The sequence below is a fragment of the Microtus pennsylvanicus genome, chromosome 5 (assembly GCF_037038515.1).
Source record: "Microtus pennsylvanicus isolate mMicPen1 chromosome 5, mMicPen1.hap1, whole genome shotgun sequence".
NCBI lineage: Eukaryota > Metazoa > Chordata > Mammalia > Rodentia > Cricetidae > Microtus > Microtus pennsylvanicus.
In genome coordinates, this window is record NC_134583.1 from 56,978,450 (window position 1) to 57,001,719 (window position 23,270).

The following is a 23,270-nucleotide window of genomic DNA, read 5'->3' on the forward strand; positions in this document are numbered from 1 at the left end:
TGAGGACTTGAAGTAGAGTTGGATATAGAATCTCAGCTGGCCATTTCTTGTCACCAGGTGAGTCTTCCAGTTGCAGGACTGGGTTGCATTCAATTGAGTTGTTGGCCAAGAGGGTCCCATGGAAACCCCCAAACCAACCATGCTATTGCTAAGATAAAGGGTTGCTCTTTGCAGACAGACATCAGGGTCCCATTGTCAAGGACAATGCCCATACAACTCATTGAACATGGAGAGGTCAAGTTGGTGCCTTCATGGAGTCCTGAGGGTACTCTGCAGGCTATTGAAGGAGAGGCATGAACACCAACCCAGCCACAAAACCTTTGACCTATGATCTGTCCTACCTGCAGACTATGCTGGAGCAGTAGTGGCACGGAACTTGTTGGAATAGCCAATCGGTATCTGATTTGATTTAAGGCTCACTCCACAAGAGAGAGCACATACCTGACACTGCTTGAGTGACCAAGAACCAGAGACTAGATATCCAGGGACCTAGAGACTAGATATCCAGGGACCTAGAGACTAGATATTCCAGGGACCTAGAGACTAGATATTCCAGGGACCTAGAGACTAGATATCCAGGGACCTAGAGACTAGATATCCAGGGACCTAGAGACTAGATATCCAGGGACCTAGAGACTAGATATTCCAGGGACCTAGAGACTAGATATTCCAGGGACCTAGAGACTAGATATCCAGGGACCTAGAGACTAGATATCCCAGGGACCTAGAGACTAGATATCCAGGGACCTAGAGACTAGATATCCAGGGACCTAGAGACTAGATATCCAGGGACCTAGAGACTAGATATCCAGGGACCTAGAGACTAGATATTCCAGGGACCTAGAGACTAGATATCCAGGGACCTAGAGACTAGATATCCAGGGACCTAGAGACTAGATATTCCAGGGACCTAGAGACTAGATATCCCAGGGACCTAGAGACTAGATATCCCAGGGACCTAGAGACTAGATATCCCAGGGACCTAGAGTAAAACCAAACACTACCGGTCTGAAAAACAAAAATTATCAATAAAATTACAACTAATGATAATTTGCTGTAGTCATAGATCAGCATCCAGTCATTGCCAGAGAGGTTCCCTCCGCAGCAGATGGTAACAGATGCAGAAAGCCACAGCCAGAGAGAAAAAGTCTACATGGGAGAAAGAGTGTACAAGGGAGGTCTTCATCAGGCCCCTCCCCTTGGAGCTCAGGGAATCCTGAGGAAGAGGAAGTGGAGGGATTGTGAGATCCAGAGGGGATGGAAGACACCTGGAGAACAAGACCCTCTAAATCAACTAAGCAAGGTGCACATGAGCTCACAGAGACTGAGGCAGCAAGCACAGGGCTTACATGGGTCTGTACCAGGTCCTCTGAGTATATATTATGACTTTTAACTTAGAGTTTTTATGGAACTCATGACTGTGAGAACAAATGGGTCTTTGACTCTTGTGCCTGATCTTGGGACTCCTTTCCTCCTGTTGAGTTGCCATGTTCAATATGATAGTTTTGTTTCATCTCATTATATTTTTTTTTCATGTTCAACTGTTATCTCTTAGAGTCCTGTCATTTTCTAATGAGAGATGGTAGGAGAGTAGATATGGAAGGGAGGGGTGATGGGGGCAGAACTTGGAAGAGTAGAGGGAGGGGAAACTATAATTGGGTTGTATTGGTTGTATTGTATGAGAGAAGTTATGTTCAATAAGAGGAAGCGGAAGAAGGGGGAGGAGGGGAGGGAAGGGAAGAATGAAAGGGAAAGAGGAGAGGGAGAGGAAGAAGAAATGTTGTGAGGAAACTAATGTTAAATGATATATTCAAAAGAGCAGATAAAATGGTACCCAGATCACATCCAAGGCAAAGAAGAGGTCATTTTTCCTATCTCATATCTGCAAACTTCATACTACAAAAGGTATTCTCCAGGGTACTCAAGACTATATGCCTCAGTATTAAAGAGAATTGACCCTATGGTAGATATGCCAGTTCCAGCTGGCATAACTTAGATGCAGGCACTGTAAATTGTTCTTCTTGCCTCAACTGTCTACCAAAGAAAATCCAAAAGTATCAACAGGAAAATAAAAACAGTTTGCCTTCAATATAGTAAAAATAAATTATTTTTGATATCCCATGAAAGATTACTGCTCAGGGCTGGACAGCTGGCTCAGCAGTAAAGAGCACTGGCTGTTCTTCTAGAGGATGGGGACCCAGCACCCAAGGGCAGTTAACAAGCATTTGTAACTCCAGTTCCATGGGATTTAACACCTTCTTCTGACCTCTGTGGGCACTGTGCTCAACTGTTACACAGACATGTGCACAGAAAAAATAGTCATACACATAAAATAAAGAAAAATTTTACTGACCATACAAACTACATCTCTGTTGCAAGAGAAACTCAACCAACTAAAGCAGAAAGGGATGAAAAAATGAGTAGAGGATAGCAAAGTGGGTATTATAAATGGTTATATTATTTGTACATGGAGTCAAATGAAAAACCAATCATATTAACTGAAAAAAGGAAAACATTTTAAAAGACTCAAATTGAGCTCTTTATGATAAAAAACATAATAAGATGAGAAAACACTGGAAATTAAAAGCAGATTGCACACTGTAGGACATGGTGATTAAACCTGAAGACATACCAACAGCAGCAATCCAAAACAAAACAAAACATAGTGAGTGAGAAAGAGGAGGATGTAAGCTACAGAACTTCAATCTGTGGATACTTGAACCTCCAGAGGAGGGGCATGAGAAAACAGAACCTGCAGAAGATATAATGGCTGAAATTGTGCCTAATGTGATGAAAGGCATAAACCCACAGGTATAAGCATCTCAAAGATCCAAAGGTTGAGAAATAGTTAAGAAGACCTCATTGAGGCACATAACAATTAGACTGTGTAAATTCACTGATAATATCTTCAAAGTAGTCAGCCAAAGGTTACACACTACACACAGGACAATATGTATAGCAGTGGTTCTCAACCTGTGGATCACAATCCCTTTGTGTAGCCCAATAATCCTTTCCCAGGAGTTGCATCTCAGATACTTACATTACGAGTCATATCAACAGCAAAATCACAGTTACAAAATAGCAAAGAAAACAATGTTCTTTCTGGTTGGGGGTCTCCACAACATGAGGAACTAACCGTATTAGATGATCACAGCATTAGGAAGGTTGAGAACCACTGGTGTATAGGAACTACAGAAGAATAGGGATTTTTGCAAGCCAAAGAACAGTGAATCAGTAAAAGAACAGCCAAATAAAATTCCATCTGCAATACATACAAGAAACAAAGTTTTTTCTGGATAATGTGCTTGGAGTAATAGAGTGATTGCCTGGCATATGCAAAGCAATATAAGGTAACATAATTGAAAGAAAATCAGAATTTAAACAAAGGTGTAAGTCACAACCAAAACAGTAAGCATGTGAGCAAATTAAAAAGAATTTGTATTTTTCATCTTCTATCTCTTTGTAAAATACATTTCTAAATCTTATTGAAAATTCAAAGCAAAAATATAATATATTCTGAGGATCACAACATGTGTGAACTAACGTGGCAGAAGCATCAAGGCCAGCAAGGGTAGAAAAGTGACACCGTACCATTGGAAGACTTTACATCATGTGAAATAGTGTGTGAAATCACTAGTACTAGTCTGTAAGGGCTGAACAGGATTGCTTTAAGCCCCAAAGAAATCACAAAGGTTAATAAAACAAACATTCAGGTGCTGGCATAACCAGATGCCAACATGTAGAAGAATGAAAATAGATCCATATCTATCCCCATTCACAAAACTCAAGTCCAAATGGATTAATGACCTACATAAAAACCCGAGCACACTAAACTAATAGAAGAGAAAGTAGGAAGTAGCCTTCAATGCATGGGCAGAGGAGACCACTTCATAATATAACACCAGTAGCACAGACACTGAGAGTAACAATAAATAAATGGGACCTCCTAAAACTGAGAAGCTTCTATAAAGTAAAGGACACAGTCAATAAAACAAAAAGGCAACCTACTGAATAGGAAAAGATCTTCACCAATCCCACATTAGACAGAGGACTGATCTCCAAAATACTTAAAGAACTCAAGAAACTAGTCATCAAAATTCTAAATAACCCAATTGAAAAAATGGGGTAAACAGAACTAAACAGAGAATTCTCAACAGAGGAATCTCAAATGGCAGAAGAAAATGTTTAGCATCCTTAGCCATCAGGAAAATGCAAACCAAAACAACTCTGAAATACCATCTTACACCAGTCAGAATGGCTAAGATAAAAAACACTAATAACAGCTTATGCTGGAGAGGATGTGGAGTAAGGGGAACACTTCTTCATCGCTGGTGGGAATGCAAACTTGTACGGCCACTTTGGAAATCAGTATGGCGGTTTCTCAGAAAATTGGGAATCAACCTACCTCAGGACCCAGCAATACTACTCTTGGGCATATACCCAAAAGATGCTCAACCATACTACAAGGACACTTGTTCAGCTAGGTTCATAGCAGCATTGTTTGTAATAGCCAGAAACTGGAAACAACCTAGATGTTGTTTCTCAACTGAAGAATGGATAAAGAAAATATGGCACATTTACACATTAACTCAGTGGTTAAAAAAAAAGACATCTTGAAATTTGCATGCAAATGGATGGAACCAGAAAAAAATCATCCTGAGTGAGATAACCCAGACCCAGAAGATGAACATGGTAGGTACTCACTCATAAGTGGGTACTAGCTGTAAAGCAAAGGGATATTGAGCCTATAGTTCATGATCCTAGAGAAGCTAAGTAACAAGGTAAACCCTAAGAAAAACATACATAGATCCACCTGGAAAGGGGAAACAAACAAGATCACCTGACAAAACTGGGAGCATGGGGATGGGGGGAGTAGGGATGATGGAAGGGGAAGATAAGGAGACAAGGGGAGGGGGGAAGAGAACTTGAGGGACCTGGATAGTTGAGATGGAGGAAGGACAGAGATGAGATGAAGGAAAGAGATAGTTTGATTGAAGGAGCCATTATGGGGTTAGCAAGAAACCTGGCACTAGAGAAATTCCCAGGAATTCACAAGGATGACCCCAGCTAAAATCCTAAGCAATAGAGAAGAGGGTGCCCGAACTGGCCTTGCCCTGTAGTCAGACTGATGAATATCTTAAATATCACCATAGAACCTTCATCCAGCAACTGATGGAGACAGGCAGAGACCTGCAACCGAATACTTGACTGAGCTCCCAAAGTCCAGCTGAAGAGTGGGAGGAGTGAGAATATGAGCAAAGAGGTCAAAACCATGATGGGTACACCCATTGAAACAGTTTGCTGAGATAATGGGAGCTCACCAACTCTAGTCAGACAGGAAAGGAAACACCATAGGCCCAAACTAGTCCCTTTGAATGTGAGTGACGGGTGGGCAGACTGCGGGGCCACTGGCAGTGGCAACGGGATTTATCCCTACTCCTTGTACTGCCTTTTTTGGAACCTATTCTCTTTGGATGATACCTTGCTCAGCCTAGATATAGTAGGGAGGGCCTTGGACCTTCCCCAAAGCAATGTGCCTTGTCCTCTCTAAGAAGTGGCTGGAGGGTGTGGTAAGAGCATTAGGTGGAGAAAAGGGGAGGAAGGGGAGGAAGGGAGGGAGTGGGAACTGGGATTGGTATGTAAAATGAAAAAAGATTGTTTTGCCAGGTGGTGGTGGCGCAGGCCTTTAATCCCAGCACTCGGAGGCAGAGGCAGGCGGATCTCTGTAAGTTTGAGGCCAGCCTGGTCTAGAAGAGCTAGTTCCAGGACAGGAACCAAAAAAGCTACAGAGAAACCCTGTCTCAAAAATCAAAAAAAAAAGAAAAAAGAAAGAAAGAAAAAGAAAAAAGATTGTTTTATTTTTAAAATCAATAAATAAAAATTTTAAAATAAAATAAAAAAGAATTTAAAAATTAAAAATTCTCAACAAATTTAAAAGAAGGCGAGAAAAACTGAAGAATGAATAGGTAGCAAAATAGAAAAGAAAGACTATATATTGATACTTAGCCAAGCTAATAATTGCATTAAATATAAACAGTCTAAACTTCCAAGTTAAAAGTCAGATTTACAATATTATACAAAATTATATGCAATCTATAAGAAATCAATTTCAAACACAAACACAATGATTCAAAAGTGAAAGAGTTTGTTGTTCCTCTCAGGGCTCAAAGGACGCAGCCAGAGCAACACACGAAAGCAAGTTCATAGCATAACAAGGACCACCAGCCAGCAGCCTCAGCTTCAGCTTCATAAATGAAAAAATCATGAAGAAAATGGGAAACATTGACATTAAGATAGAAATAGGCAAATTAGAAAATAGAAAAATCAATATTAAATTCTGAGATGTTGTATTTATACTCTCAGATCAGAGTGATGGTTTCATTAAATAGTTCATATACAGTAAAAATATAATGAGTGGGTATTATGAACAAATCCCAATAAAACTAACAATTTAAATGAAATGCACCAAAAAATGTGGCTTAGAATATGTAAAAAATAATACAACTCAACGAGAAAAACAACCACAACTCAAAAACCAGCAAAGGATTGGAAGATACTTCGGCAAAGTAGAGAAGATTAGATCCATGAAAAGATAGTCATCATCAGTCATCAGGGAAGACAAACACACAATGTGGACTGGTGAGATGGCTCAGCTTGTAAGGGCCTTCACCATGCCTGACCACCTGACTTCAATCCCTGGAACACACACCATGAGAGAAGAGAACTGACGTCGACAAACCGTCTTCTGACCCTCACATGCACACACATATACATGCTAAATTAATTATTCAATTAATTATACACTTTCAAAAACATACATCAGAAAATGCTAGTATAAGTCATGAGAATAGGTAAAGGTGAAGGCTAAATGTAGCAACTGCTGTTAAGAATATGGAGTGCCTGAGCTGCTCACTCACTGTGGCAGGGACGTAAGGAATGTAAAGTTGTACTTTGTGAAAGTTCAGCAGCCTTGCAAAGTCAAGCATACATTTGTCCTCTAAATACCCCATTTCCTCTCATCTGCTTATCCAGGAGACAGAACAGCACAGGAACACACAAAAATGGATGTTAGCAGCAGCCTCACTTGTAATAAATAAGTCAAAAACAAACTCAGAAAAACAGAAAAAAATAAATGGACAATCAAAGGCATATTGATAAAATAAGAACTATTCCACAATTTTAAAAATAAGATATTAGCATGCACATGACTGAATCTCAAAACAAATCCATCTAGTGAAAGAAACTCTAGAAAACAGAACATATACTGCATGATTCCACTAATGCAAAGTTCTATAAAGTGCAGACTGCACCATGATAGCATAGCAGTGACGGCCTGGGTCAGGCAAAGGAGCAAGGGTGAAGACATACTGGTAATAATGAAATGTTACCTTGCTGTGGAAATGGCTTCATTCCTGTGTCCCACCTCAGTTTGCCTAGTGATTCATACAATTTATTGTACATCAATTACAGTTCAATAAAGCTATCAAAACCAGCATGCACAGGTGGCATTCTATGCTTTATCTAACATTGCTGCTAGCTCAAGCACAGCCCAGGGTGTCAGGAATCCCACAGGTCTTACTTCAAAACTGTTACAACACTTTCACAGGTCTTCCCACAGTCAGTGGGGCTGAGAGTTGTGAGCTAATACCGAGAAAAAAACCTTGAGTGCATTGTGCCCTGATACTATGCTAGTGGCAGCTGTCACTCAGTGAAGTGGAGAGGGGGAGATGCACATGGAACACCTAAATACACCTTGATCCACAGAGGAATTTTAAAAGTTATATTCATTGTTTTGTTTATTCTTAAAGTACAAAGGTATAAGAAGCTAAGATGTGAAATATTAATAAATGTTAGCTTTCTCATACGATATTCAAATTTTTAAGATTTTTAGCACACAAAAACTTTAACTGATAGACCATATATGTGGGATATAGAGTTCATGCAATTCATGTGAAAAATACTTTGGTATTGTATACACAGAGAGAGAGAGAGATGTATATATCTGATGTTCATGTTCATTAGTCCTAAGAACAAGTAAAACTGGTTTTTCAGTCACACAAAGGCTATGAAAGCGCATACACTGTGTCCAGAGCAATGAACAGCTTCCCAGGGAGGAAGAGCTTGATATTCTGTCAGTTTCCTTTGCATTTTTCAGATGTGTATTTCATCTCTTCTCACAGATTGTAAATTCCTGGTCTATTTGAAATCTGTCCTTTTTCTCTTTTAAATTTTGCCTCACGTGAAAGATTCTTGAATTTAAATTCTTATGAAGGACTTGAGAGACAGCTTAAGAGTTAAGTACTTTTGCTGCCCTAGCATAGGACCTAGGCTTAGTTCCCAGCACCTACATGGCAGCTTGCAACTGCCTATAACTCCAGAACCAGGAAATCCAATACCCTCTTCTGGACTCCTCAGTTATCAGGCACACATGTGGTATACATACTTAAAGGCAGTCAAAGCACATATACATATAAATAAAATAAATCTTTTTTTTAACTCTCATGGAGAAAAATTCAAATTCATGAGTAAATTGGCTGGCTGGATGGATGGATGGATGGATGGATGGATGGATGGATGGATTGGCAAATGAATATATGGATACATGATGAATGGACAGATAATGAATAATGGGTAAACAGGCAAATGGATAGATAGATAATTGAATGGTGGATGAACAGATGGTTGGATGGGTAGACAGATGGATGGATGGACAGAAGGACATGTGGATCGACAGGTGGATGAATGAACAGATACATGAGTGAATAGAAGGTTGAAGGATAGATGAATGGATAAATAGGTGGATGGACATGTAAGGTAAATGAGATAAATGAGTGGATAAAAGGATTATGGATGGATGAATAAGTGAGTGGATGGTATCTGTACAGTTGGATGGATAGATGGAGGCTAATGTCTTTCTGGATGATAATGTAACAAAATATCCAAGATCCTCAAGGAGTTGTGAGGTTAGATGTAATTTCATGAAACATCTATTTTCTACATTTCACTTCAGTAGGAGCTTTCTCACATTGGATGTACTTCTCAGCTCTGCCCTTCTTGCCTTCAACAGAACAAGTAAAATAGAACATGTTTTATAAGTGTAATTATCTGATGTAACCATACCTGTTGTGACAACTGACCAGAGAGCCACTATCATCAAGACCCGAGATGATCACTCTTTACAGAGGCCGTGCAGTAACGCTCCTGAGAAAGCCACCTAAAAAGCCTGCCCCAATCTCAAAGATCTTCACTTTGTTCATGCTCACACCTGCCTGGCTCCACAATAAGCCTTTAAAATCAACAAGTCCCTGCCTTTGTCCTTGAGCTCCTAGAGCTCATATCTGTCTGTGTTCTTGTTAGATGCATTTCCATGTTATGTATTCATTCTCGTGTCTCTAAATTTTCAAGGTACTTTTATCCTTAAACCTAATTTTGTTTCTTTAAAAAAAACATGTATTTTCCTAGTATTCTGTGGAAAGGGAAGAAAAAATGCTCAATTTTAAGTGAAGATTTAATTAATGAGATGAAAAAGAGTGTACACATTGGCAAGATGTATTTTAGTAGGTCCTTTCTACTTGTCTTTTATAAATCCCATGCTGTAATAAGCACAAGAAACAGAGCGAAGGCAACAAGGGTCATTTTCCCCTTGGAGCCTCCTGCAAGTCTTACTAAGCCTTTGCCTAAGCACCTTTACCTCTTACTGGACGATGTACAGTGTCGCTCACAAGCAGTTTCCCTTGCTCAAATCTTAGCCCCCTCTACCAACCCTGCTAACTGCTGCCAGAGTTGGGTTTTCAGAGGTAAACTCTCACCACGCCTCTGAATTCCAGTTGTGATGGACCCTGTGATCTTTTTTTTTTACTTTGAAAAGAATTTTACTTAAATATCATCATTAACAAAACTTTAAAGTCTCTAGAATGAAGCCACCAGCCACATAACGCTCTAATTAAAATTAAACAAAACGGCCTATTCCATGTCTCTGAAGTACAAGTGACTATCCATTATTCTTATTAGTACAAGTTCATTGTACAATCATGGTTTCATCATCAATTAAATAGATCATTTACACTGATCAGTTCACCTCTTTCTCTCTGGTCCACTCTCCACACTCCCACTGGTCTCAGGTACTGTGATGTCATATGTATATGAGGGAAACAATGCAGTCTACAGAGCAGGAAACTGCAAAAATATATCTTTGATAAAACTCTATAATGTCTAGAACTACAACAATTAAAAAACAATTCAATATAAAAAAAATAGCTGAGAGCCGGGTGGTGGTGGCGCACGCCTTTAATCCCAGCACTCGGGAGGCAGAGGCAGGCGGATCTCTGTGAGTTCGAGGCCAGTCTGGTCTACAAGAGCTAGTTCCAGGACAGGAACCAAAAGCTACGGAAAAACCCTGTCTCGAAAATTCAAAAAAAAAATAGCTGAAGGACTTAGACATTTCTCAAAAAAAAAAAATACAAATGGCTAATGGACAGATTAAACAAGGCTCAATGCTATTAATCCAATAAAGATACAGGACTGGAGAGATTGCTCAGTGGTCAGGGCTGCTTGCTACAAAGTCACAAGGATGGGGTTGACTCTCACTAATAAACCAGGCATCCCACAAACACCTGCAATTCCAGTTCTTAGGGATCTGATGCCATTCCTGGGCTCTATCTCTATATGGACCCTGTGATCTACTTGGTGTGACATGGCATTCCACAATCATATGATCATACCTACATTCCACAACCACAAGCTGTTCCCCATGAAACTGAACTTCTCACTGTGCACCTGGCTCCCTCCCTGCTGTTACCTATCCTATGTTGGTCCCCACACTAGCAGGACACGGCTTTCTTCATACCTATTCCATTTACAAATTTGTACTCAATTGTCAAAGAATGCCAAAAGTTGATTTCTTGGGCCAAGTGCCATGGCTCAGCAGGTAATATATATGCACCCATAAATAGGCACAAATAAATAAATAAATAAGTAGATGTGTGCTTCTAATATTCTTCTTCTTAGATTTTTGGTTGTGAGCCCAGCCTTTAACAGATTAGCCATCTCTCCAACCTCTAATATCCTTTTTCTAATATGTGTATTTTTAAAGCTAGACTCTAGAATGCTGCATTTCTCTCTGCAAGGTACTTAATATATTCTGTATGGAGACTATAACATCTCTGAAACAACCATAACCATTATAGCTTAGTTGGTATTTATTACTACCTTCTTTGGAGTATATGTTGTCTTGTTAGATACTTAGAACATGGCAGGGAGTAAAAGCACTGCACAGTTCTCAGCCCAGGAACCTATGTACACATTTGCATTTATTTCCAGTGTAGCATCAATGGTGTGCTGAGTATACTCAGCATGCAGTGTATGGTTGTGGAGCCGATTCGTTTCCAGCAGGTACTAAACACTCTTATGAGATGAAAACCTTTGTGATTTTCCTTAACTGGGAAAAGAGCTGATCACACATAGAAGTTGGTTTCAGGGATTAAGTTGGACATTGGCTGACCACTGGTTACATCTATGAAATATGTAATGGGGCTGGATCAATCCTTACTATGATTCTAACTTCGAGGAAACTGGCAAAGAGGCTGCTTCAAATAATTTCTTTTAGAAAAGGGGCATTAGAAGTACACATTTTATTTATTTGGAGGGGTTTTTTTATGCCATAGACTGCATGTGGAGGTCAAAGGACAACTTCTGGGAGCCAGTTCTTTCCCTCCAGTGTGTGAGTTCCATGGATTGAGCGCAAGTCCTTAGTCTTGGTGGCAACACCTTTACCTGCTGAGCCATCCCACTAGCCCCTGGAAGCTGACTTTTGATGTTCTTTGATAGTTGATCATATAGTCAAAGCATCCAGATCATAATTTGGCCTGCGTAAAGGTGAATATTGCTTGATACCAAAGAAATCCGTTTTTTGTACTATCTTGAAATGACATATGAACTTAACCTTTCTGGTACTATAGTATATGTACCCCATTATATTTAAGTGGAATTAGTTGTTCTTAAGAAATAGCAGTGTCAGCAAGGCGGTAGTAGTGCATGCCTTTAATGCCAGCACTCGGGAGGCAGAGGCAGGTGGATCTCTGTGAATTTGAGACCAGCCTGGTCTACAAGAGCTAGTTCCAGGACGGGCTCCAAAGCTACAGAGAAATCCTGTCTTGAAAAACCAAGAAAAAAAGTAAAAAGTAAAAAAGAAGGAAGAGGAGGAGAGGGAGGAGGAAAGAAAGAAAGAAAGAAAGAAAGAAAGAAAGAAAGAAAGAAAGAAAGAAAGAAAGAAAGAAAGAAAGAAAGAAAGAAAGATAGATAGATAGCAGTGTCAAGAACTAAGTCTAATTTATCCTCCAAAGAGCAAACACCCAAGAGACACAGCAGCTGGTAAGTATACAGTGATAGCCAGAAAGCTCACTGTTGGGGACCTTCTAAATCCTTTTTAAAGAGGTGCTTGCTCCCCTATTCTGTTCTAAGAAAACGTTCAATAAACCTTAAAATTTGACAAACCTTAATTCTGGCTTAGAAAGACTCTAAGACAATAAAGATTACAATTTCTTTCCAAATATCCTATTTGCCTCACCTTGCAATAATAAAACTAATCCCAACAACTCCTCCACTTCCTTAGATTGCACAGAATGGACTAGAGAGACCTTAGTTCATTGTTTTAAATGAAACAAAACAAAACAAAGAACAATCAGGACTCTGTAGCCCCCATCAGAACAGTGATACTGCACAGGACTTCAGGGGCAAGTGCCAACTGTCATCTTCAACTTACCACACGGTACAGACTAAATTAGCAAAGCAGTCACCAGTGAAACAAAGAAGGGACAGGGAGAAGAAGAAAGCAAAGGGAAGGAGGAAAGCTAGGAAGCAGAAGGCAGACCCACCACACTGTAACTTGCCTTAGAAGATTGGCTCCACATGCGTTCCAACACACAAAATTAAGTATGGCATATTTCCCTCACATGCATAATCTATGCTTTAAAAAAGATGAGAACTAAGAGGGGAAACATATCCTATTTGTCTTTCTATGCTTCACTTATTTCAGCTACCATGACAATCTCTAGTTTCATGCATTTTCCTACAAGTGACATCATTTTGTTCTTTATGGCTGACTAGTACTCTATTTCATATATGTACCATATCTTCTTTATCCTTCATCTCTTGATGGCTGTCTAGAGTGGCTCCCTATCTTGGGGACTGTAAAAGCCCTGAAATATGCATGGGGTGCAACTATCTGGGGAATGCTGACCTGGTGAGTGAACTGTCCAGTTCTCCCACATAATGTTAACATGTGCTACATGGGTGATTATTTTCACATACATTTATATGCAGAAAAAGTAAAATTATTCTCATTAGCTTCTTTACAGAATCTATACATCCTAGAATGTCTTAAGTTGTACTTTTAAAACCATTGAATTAAAATAAATACATTTGCAATAAATCGGGAGAAAATGTAGAAGTCCTTTTAAATAGCTGTTGCCAAATCCCAACAAGTATTTCTAAATCTTGGGAAACAATCCCAAAACCCACTTTGTGATCTACAGAAAGCCTCCTAGTTGAGCTGTCTCGTGTCCACACATCTCTGTGTCTCTGTTCTTCAGCTGTATCTCCTTCTCAAAGGCTTTGGGTTCTTTAATAATTGTCTTGTCTGCCCTATATCATGCTTAGATTTCTAAGTGTCCCCAGATGTTTCTCAAGCTGTCTGCCCTACAACTGTAGGCTCATGAAAAAATCCACTTAATTAGTCATAGAATCAACACATTCAGTGGGTTCATATCATTACTAAGAGAAATTCCAGAATATTCCCTTCCCTTAAAGCTGTCAACCTTCAGTGAATATGAACTTGAGCACATATTTTTGTCAGTCACCCGTTCTAACTTGTGATGTAGTGATATACATAATAAAAGAAAATAGTATTCCCATGAGGAATATTACATCTAAATTTCTTCATTAGCTAGTTTCATGAAACTCGAACATTAGTAGAAGTCACTAAAAACCAAGCCATGGGCTTCTTAACAGCCTGCCCCAGCTAGAAAAAAAAAATGTATTCTGTTCAGTCCAGGTAGCTACAAGGGCGTAGACTGTATTTCATTAATGCTGTTGCTTAATTGTTTGTAATGCCAGTCTCAAACAGGGAAAAGTAACAATTAACTGGCAAACACGCCTTGTGCTGTGCTTGTGCCTTCCAAATCTATAGAAGAGTCGGAGAAGAGATGAAGTGGAAAGCCTAATGCTGTTGGTGGGTCTGCTCATTTCTGTCCATAGGAAACTGAGCTGAAGGGGAAAAGCAGCAACTCTGTCCAGGGAAAGCTCCACCCCAGGAAACTCTCAAGGAACAGCTCAAGCTTTTAGCCCTCGGTGGAAACACCTCCCTTCTCTTCTAAGTTCTGTGCTAAAGTCTTATTGTTCAGCAAATAATAATAACAACAAACATACATCATGGGAATCAACTTTTTGATTGATAGACATTAAAAGTAAGTCTTTTTGCCAGTCATCTGTGCAAGCATCTCTTTCACTATATTTAACTCATGTTTTCGAAAACTCGCAGTAAGAAATATGTAAGTAATACACTGAAAGAGAAAGAAAATACACACCATTTTCTCCTTACTGGTGATATCTAACTCACATTCCTGGCAAAAAATTGGTGAAATGATTATCTTCATACCAAAATTCCAAAATAACATGTCAATATGTTTAGCATAAAACGATATAAAGTAATGCAGAAGTATGCAACAAAATAGATTTCCTTCCTAAACTGGATAGTTACTTGTGGTAATCAATGACTTATTTTCACTAAATAATGGGCAGAGTATATGTCCTGCCCTTAGCTGTGCAGTAGTGTGTTTGCTGATAATCCTTCACCTTACAGTTGAGAGCACTACCCAGCTGAGGCAATAACTGTATTTATCCTTCTCTATATGCATTTGGTCCTTTCATTGAGAATTAGCGCAATGTAAGAATATAGGGAAATGATTGAGTCTCTCTTTTGGTTAAAACAAACTCAGAAGGCAACTTGGAGTGGTTATCTCCAGACCCAACTGTTTCCTTTCTCCAGTGGGTACTGACCATGTCAGCATTGACCCTTGTGTGGTTCCACCACACCTTCAAATGCAGCCTTTCCACAGTCCTATAAAAACATGAAAGGACCATTACAGCATCTAAAATTGGAGCTTTTGCTGCACTATTAGTTTAGAGAAAACCTTATGAATGCTGAAACAAAAACGTAATATTACTTTGCTTCGTTGTCAAAAGCATTACAATAATCCTGTTGTGATGCATGAGTTATCTTGGAGGCGTCAGGGTGTCGCTGGGAAGCAGTCAATGAGCACTCAAAGTCACTGTTCTTGGAGACGTGTTTTCATCACGAAAAGATAATAACACACATGTCACTGTCCTCTGTCCCCACATGGGGCATGACCACCAATGCATTATTCCATACCCTTCAGAAGCTTCCTGTGTGGCACCAAGGTAGGCCCACCTTGCATCAAGTTCACTTTATAGGGAATTTGTGAATGTGAGCTTCTACAATACTCAGACAGAAATCTGTGCAGCTTACTTTCCTTTTATTCCATAAACCACCCAAATTGTTGGCGCTGAAAAGTAAACCAAGATCAAATTTAGACATGTTGTTTGAAATCAGCGAAGATGAAACACTTTGGTGCCAGACAAAAGCACTGATTTTAAGAGTGAGTTTTTGGCCTTCTCTTAAATGATAAGCTTAGGCTGTGTGTTTTATGTCTGCATATATTGGCATGCCTCACATTTAAGATTATGACACACCAACTTATTTTGAAATTTTAAAGATCTTCCACTGTGCGTGTTTCGAGTCCTCTGTGACTATCATTGATAATTGAGCAATTAATTGAAATTACCTAGTGAGCTGTGATGGCGCAATGTGCAGCAAGCAACATGAAAGAGGAAAGACCGGAGGAGTGCTGCAGAGGCAGAGACGTCATAAGGCGGAAAAGAGACCATAATGACAGCAGCAGTTCTGAGTTCGTTTTAATGGTCCTAGGTCTCAGATCTGAGTGTGCTCGTAGAATAAGTTAATGGACCAAGTCCTGAGTCTTGAGAACCCTTTAGAGCAGTGTGTTCTAGTGCTACAAAAAGAAACTTTCTAACTGGTCTCTGTGATACTCAGGGATTGCTCCAAAAAGCAAGTGAGAGAGTTTCATTAAACAACAAAACAATTAGGTTCAAAACCTTGACAAACAGATCTAATGAAATACAAGCTCATAAGGTCTCACTTTACATGGAAGCCAGACAAAGCAAAATCTCTAAAGTCTGATTTCAAGAAGGCATTGAGATACAAGCCAGAAATGAAAGGGCAAGGCATGGCATGGAGACGGCGAACGGCAGCTCTACCAGAAAACCCAGGATCTCTCTGAGCTGCTCATCTGTTCAGGATCTGCAGATCTGGGCTTTTTCTCTACAGCTGCAGAGTGGGTCTGATGAGGAGCACGGTGTTAGCTTCCACACAGGCTACAGAGCACTCCATAAACCTAAATCCTACCTGACTTCAGCGCAGGCCATTCTAAAGGTTTATAAACCAAAAGTCTAGGAAGTCAGAGAAAAGAAACACTATTAATCACGGGGTTTTTTTTTTCTAAAAATCCCATTGATATTACTACAAAACACTGGTCTGAAGTAAAAATAGAGCAGGCTGGCCTTTCGGGGATGAATTAGAAAGACAGCAGACAGCATATAAAGAGCAAGAGTGCATGGACATCAGTATATAAAACTTAAAAGCTTGTGATGTAATGGATATGCAGTCAGATTAGCAGCTCCTTTCAATTAAAGTAGATTTCTGGCCTTGGTTCACAAATGTATAGTAGGTCTGTGCATTAATGTAGATACTTCAAATGTCAGTATATCTCTAATTAACATGAGCACACAACTGTAAAACTGAGAAGGCACAATTCTAAATTCCTTACATTCCCAGCATTAGTGCTTTCGTGGGGCAGCTCCCGTTGTCATGGAAAATGGCATTCAAGGCCTATTTGTGGATTTTCACAGCTCATCTTTTTTATTTACCTGCTCTGTGTCAAGATTAGACTGAATAATATTTTTTAAAGATAATGCACTTAGACCTACTTCCCTTAAATTCACAGATGTTCTCCCTGAGGGAGCCCTGGTCTGGGCTATGCTGTTTGCCACAGATTTCTTTTCATAAAGAAAAAAAGCCACAAAGATATGAATTAATGATTCATTACAACCCCCCCCAATCAATTAATTCAAAAAAAATCCAGTAAAGCATGTAGTAGCAATAAACAGAAGTGTAGAAAAATTCCAAGAAGGCCCCAACACTCTAGAAAAGTGGAGAAATGAGTGGGAAGAGGGAGTTGGGTCACTGCTCCCCTGAATCTGACCTGCAGCAAGGAACTGAGGTCAGAGAGAATGACAAAAACAAGAGAAAGAAAATTCCCTCTCTCATTCCCCCCGGGTGTGTGTGTGTGTGTGTGTGTGTGTGTGTGTGTGTGTTTGCACCTGACAAGAAAATACTTGGTGGTCTTAGGGAAAGTTTACTGTTATTAAGACCATGAGGAGGTAGCATTTTCTACGTAGGAATTCATTTCAAACTGCAGGAGTTGTCTCGGTAGATTAGAAAAGCTAAGTACCTACTGAATCTTTGAATTTTGTTGTTGTTTGCTTTATTTATTTAATCATTCATTATCCTGATAAAATTTGATAGAAAGAATTACATATTTTTCGTTAAAAATAAAAAAAAATTAAAGTGACATACTGCATACAGAACAAGATCATTTTGCCCAATGCTTACTTTGAAAAAATATCTCATTTTATTCCTTAACAAGGGAGAAAGACAGAAAGGAAGAGAGAGTTCTGGAATAAGACATGTTGTCAAAAGCCACAGTCAATCTGCTTCACAGTGCTTTCCTCCTCCGACCAGAATGGCAGATCTGAACAGATAGATTCTAATCAGTCCTCACACACCCTTGGTGTGGCCTATCCATTATGAATGTGCAAAATAATATCCCACCTTCCTTATCTCCTAGACATTCACGTGGCTGTGAGGTGTAACTTTCTGCTTCCGACCATGCAGTGACCATGAAGGTAATAAGGTTCACAGAGCCTCTAGTGCTGCCCCATCCACTGTCCCTGTGAGTCGGCCTGACTAGGTGAGGGTTTCTACCCCTGAAGCTCTCATGCAGTGTAAGTGGTGACTAGCTCCACAGCAACTAAAGAAATAGCAACTCGGTCATGGCATCTGCCAAATCTCTTCCGATAGCCCTTCAGCATAAGGCAGACTTACCAAAGCTTGACTCGCTGGCCATGCCTTAAACTAAGCATTTTCTTAAAACTTGCTACTTCTCTATAACAAACATATAACAATTAAAGCATTTCAATTAATCTTTGGAAGTATTCAATTTTTTTCTTAAAATTTAGCTTCTCTCTTGAGAAAAAGTTCTTCCTTCTCCAAAACACGGTTTAAAAGTATAAAGGTATTTGGGGATGAGAGAAAGAGGGGAACACAACTGTTTTGATGTACATTATATATTCACCACAGAGTCTGTACCAAAGCACAAAATCTCCCTGAACTGACTGCTCCTCGGGATCTCTCTTACCTCACTCTTCTCTGAGAATAGGCACAGGACACTTTTCAAGCCCAGATAACCAGAAGAAGTACAACGTCGTCATGGTAAACCACTCATCTATACATACAGGAGAATTGTTAGGGTAACTTGTTCCTACAGTGGGGCCCTATTTCCCAAAATAGCAAGTTTATTACTTAAGCTTCGGGGGATGGGGCTGCAATGTGCACAGGAAGTCACAATCAACAAGCTTTTACAGCAGCTGACGTTTTCTTCTATGTTCTTCATCCCAAAACAATCACTTATGAAAAACTAATAATATTTACTAAACAGCTGTTTACAAGCTAACCAGAAATTGCATATGGGTTAATTTGTTTGCAAACTGTGACTTTTTCTTTATATAATGAGAAAAGCAATGACTAAATCAATACTCACAATTACACACGAGGATCACCCCAGCACCCAGAAGTCACTGGTAAATTGCCTTTGAATTCATGAAAGTGACCTAAAAAATTGGACACAAATGAAATGAAAAAGCATAAGTAAAATGCGTTAGAGCTTTGCTGAAGAAATGCACGTGCTGGCAATGGCAGCAATGTTTCCAAACAGAGTCAGTGTCCTCACCCTCTCTAAGAACTTTGCCAAGACTTTCATGCCAAAAGCAACAATTATTTCATTGTTCTACATCTAAAAATACAACATCTCCATCCACTATGACTTTTTCTAAGAAACCATCAGCAATAACGGAGGTGTTCAAAAGTAGGAGTGAAAATTACTAAAGGAATTTTTTTTTCAAAAGGGAAAATTAAACTTGCAAGCTACATTTGAAAACTAGGTTTCACTTATCCTGAAGGTTAAATGGAATTCACTTCATTGGGAATATAACCAGCATGTTCAACAGAAATGCCATATAGGTAGAATTAGTAAGAAAAGAGGCAGATTTTGCTCTACCTAAGGGGTGAACTGCTAGCTGCTGAGGCTGTACATAGTGCATCCTGACTGGGCCGCAGCTCTACCCATCATTCTTGTGCTTTCCCACACTTTATTACACCCTGAAGTAGCAGATGTAGTCAAACATGCAGGGCCGGCTTCATAAAAACGGCACTAGCACAATGAGTCACTTATGCCTCTAAATATCTATGGTTTCCTCCCTCTAGAGCCACCATGCATTAGAAAGTAGTTAGGTCGTTTGTTTTTATTGTTTGGCCTAAATAAAGCACATTTTGGTTCCATGAAAACAAAGGAACTCTGTTACAGAAGCTGTGTTCTTTCCAGAATGTGAGGAAGCTGATGAGTGGTGTTCAAATGAAAGTAATGATGGAACTTGAGTTACTAATTTAGCTCAGAAACTTTCCTGGACTCTAGGGATGAGTTTGACTCATTCTGCAACTTTAAAAATATAAATGGCAAACACACAAGTTAGAACTAACTAGGTTTGAATAAAACTCATTCTAGAAAACAAAGAAAATTTTGGTCAATATCGTTGTAGGAGCCACCACAATCACCACAAATGATTGTAATAGATTAAGGGTGAGCATCTGAAAATGAGTGACAAAACAAAGGAAATATCTAATTCTGCTCCTTCACAGCACATAAAGTACACTTTGATCTAAGGAATCGTGATAAATTACTAAGAATGGACGGACAGTGGAAGCCTGGCATTTGAGCAGAGGAGAGTTTGGTTAGAGCAGCTTTTCTCAATCTGAGGGTCATATATCAGATTTCCTGCATATCAGATATTTACATTATGATTTATAACAGTAGCAAAATACAGTTATGAAGTAACAACAAAAATGATTTTATGGTTGGGGATCACCACAACATGAGAAACTATTAAAGGATCACAGCATTAGGAGGTTGAGAGTCTCACTGGGTTTCCTCACGACATGGTCCTGTAGAGAGTTGCACCTCAGGCCAATCCTGCTCACCAGGGTTCAGTAACTATATGATGCTGTCTGTCCAGGAAGACAGCATTGCCACTCATGCTTGGTATTTTACCCTTCCCTGCTTGGAGACATCAGACGTCTTAGGATCTATGGGTGCAATGTTACCTGGAATACAGCAACCCTATCCAGAAACTCAGCATGAGTACACAAAGCAGCAAAGTATTTGGCTCTTGCGGGAAGAGGGGGGCGCTGCTTTTTTTTTTACTTGATCCCCTTACTTCTTTATGAAGATACTACTTAGATTCAACTCCAGTGGCACAGGCCTGGATCCCAGCTACTGGGACAGCTGAGGCAGGACTGCAACCTCAAAGCCAGCCTGAGCTACAGAGTGAGTTCAATGAGACCCTGCATCAGCATGGGCAATAAAGAGAGGGTTCGGAAATGCAGCTCCTGAAAGAGCACTGCTTCTCTTGCCCGAGGCCCTGAGTTCAATTGGCTCTCAGGGAAAGAAAATTCTCAAGAAAGAATCTGCAGCAAAATGCAAGAAATCAAAAACAAAAAAACCTACGTGGTTTTCTAAAAAAAAAAAAAAAAAAACAACCTTTTTTCTTTGGTGCCTATTTTTTAAAAGGCATGAATTGTAATTATGAGAAAAGCATAATTCACTGTCATGTAAACAATGGAGAGGAAAAAAAACAACAACTAGAAAATATTGCAACTAATAAGGCTTAACCTTTTTCAATAATTGAGCTGTTTAGGAGTTAAGATTTTTAACTCTAAAATATTTTAAAACTTGAAACAAACCAGATTCTAGGCATTTGGGGCAAAAATGTATTTTGATATACACTAAAGGAAATTCTGTATATTCCATCTGTCAAATCATTGCAGTCTTGCTACATGTGGGCAAAGCTATCTCCAGATCAGACTGCCAATTGACTTACACTTACTGGTAAATTCCAGGGCAAACAACTGGAAGAGAGCATATATTCCTAACATCGCTTAGCTCATTGTATGAACAACAGAAAGAATTGCTGTGTCTTCCTCACACATAGAAAGCAGACGTAAAGAAGCCACGTGTTAGAGAAGGTCCGGTGTGACAACCAGCGCGTATTTCATGTTTCTAAGATTTCCCTTTAAGACCTGGGAGAGAAGAGGCTAAAGAAGACATTTCCAAAAGTACAAGTGGCCGCTTTGGTCCTAAGGGCAGCACAGATGTGAGAAGTTATGGAGGAAACGCCCAAGAAAACCACAATCTGTTTGGTCCAGGGAATCACCAGAACAACTAGTACCCACAGACGGCCAAAATCTCTGCGTACACTCAGCAAATAGTGGCGATGGGGCAGGGGTCGCATTGGAGCATGAAAACACAGAAATGAGTGTTTTTTAAAAAGTCTTCCCCTTCAAAATCTTCTATCATAGACTTTTACACTTAACACAGTGGTAACTTAACACTGCTCCCTACTGTTTATGTCAACCCTTCACATGTTCTTAGTTAAATTTTAAATTTTAGTAGTATACTTCAATATTTAAAAAAACAAAAATCTGAAGGAAAGAGTACCATGAAGAAATACTAATAATCCAATAATACAAAAACATTAGTAACATAAAATACTAACCGTATAGAAAGAGATAAAAGTAAACCATTTACCCATAATACTACAAAGATGACTTCTAAACTGGGTCAAACAGTACTGGAGAGGGAGTAGATAAATAGGAACACTCATGTACAAGAATGGACTATAAATTGGGGTAACTTTCTGAACAGAAATTTAGCAGTGTTAAAGTACTAAATGTCTGCATCCTTTAAATTGTCTAACAGTTATCCTAAAGGAACCAGTCACAAACAAGGGAAAAAATACAGTCCATGTACTATTTATGCTCATTATAACATTTCTATGTTAGTGAAAAACCAAAAAGAACCTTCTGGATAGAAAAATTAATTATAACACAGAGACATTACTTTGTAACTATTTAAAATTTTGATGTAAATCTTATATTTACTGACATAATATTGCCATGATAGATTCTTGAATAAAAATAATTTATATACTAAAAGCAAATTGATAGAAAACCAAATGGTTATATGTATATATGTGAAAATAAAATACATGTATATATTTTCAAGTCTTAAAAAGTACAATTTCACTGAAACTTTTATATTAAGTAAAGGCACAAAGTTCATATTAATTGTTATTAATGCAGATTGATCTCATTTGGGGGTTTATATGTAACATGTTTGACAGATGCAAAAGCAGCAAAACTACTTCTAAAATTCAGTTTGCTATTTACACATTCAAAGAAATCAGATATATAGTAACTTGCTATTAGTCTAGGAACAAAAGCCACGTGTTAACATTAGGGATATTTAGAAGAAAAAGAAACTCAGAGTTACCAGGCAACTTCAGACCCGTGTCTGAACATCAAATAAAGGAACTATGAACACTCAAAAAAGCCTGTCCCATTCTGCCAAAAATAGCTGACAGATCAAAGGTAAACAGCAAATAAAAACACAGGGCCCCTCCCCATGTAATTAGACTTTAAAAGCTTTCAGGCTAAATTTTTAATCCTACATAAAGTTCTGTCTCTAGGTCACACCTATTTCTTTTTTAGCACTCCTCTATTTTTTCTTTATTGTTTGATTTAGCATGAAGGTTCAAACATCAACTAGGTGGTTACATTAAATGACCTTCCAATCCTGACAGTTAGTAAAGTACTTTAAAAACAAATACCTGTAAACAAAATTGTGTTCACCTTTACATTAAGTTGCAGCATTACACATCAAAGAACTGATGAAGAATTAAAAAATTTTACTTTGTAGATTCACTGATTTGAAAAAGTTATATGT

General features: G+C 39.0%; 1 protein-coding gene across 11 annotated transcripts in view; it reads right to left on the minus strand.

Moving 5' to 3' along the window:
* The window catches only part of Sox6 (SRY-box transcription factor 6), a 551,747-nt gene that overhangs the window by 427,772 nt on the left and 100,705 nt on the right, over positions 1 to 23,270 (minus strand). For 8 of the 11 annotated variants that reach the window (XM_075971960.1, XM_075971963.1, XM_075971961.1 and 5 more), the window contains exon 2: positions 18,975 to 19,044. The exons of 1 other annotated variant lie outside the window; for it this stretch is intronic. The gene's annotated coding sequence lies outside the window, so the exon portion shown is untranslated. Of the gene's footprint in view, positions 1 to 18,572; positions 18,660 to 18,974; positions 19,045 to 23,270 lie in introns of all 11 variants that reach the window. 2 more of the 11 variants (XM_075971969.1, XM_075971968.1) reach the window with 1 other exon arrangement.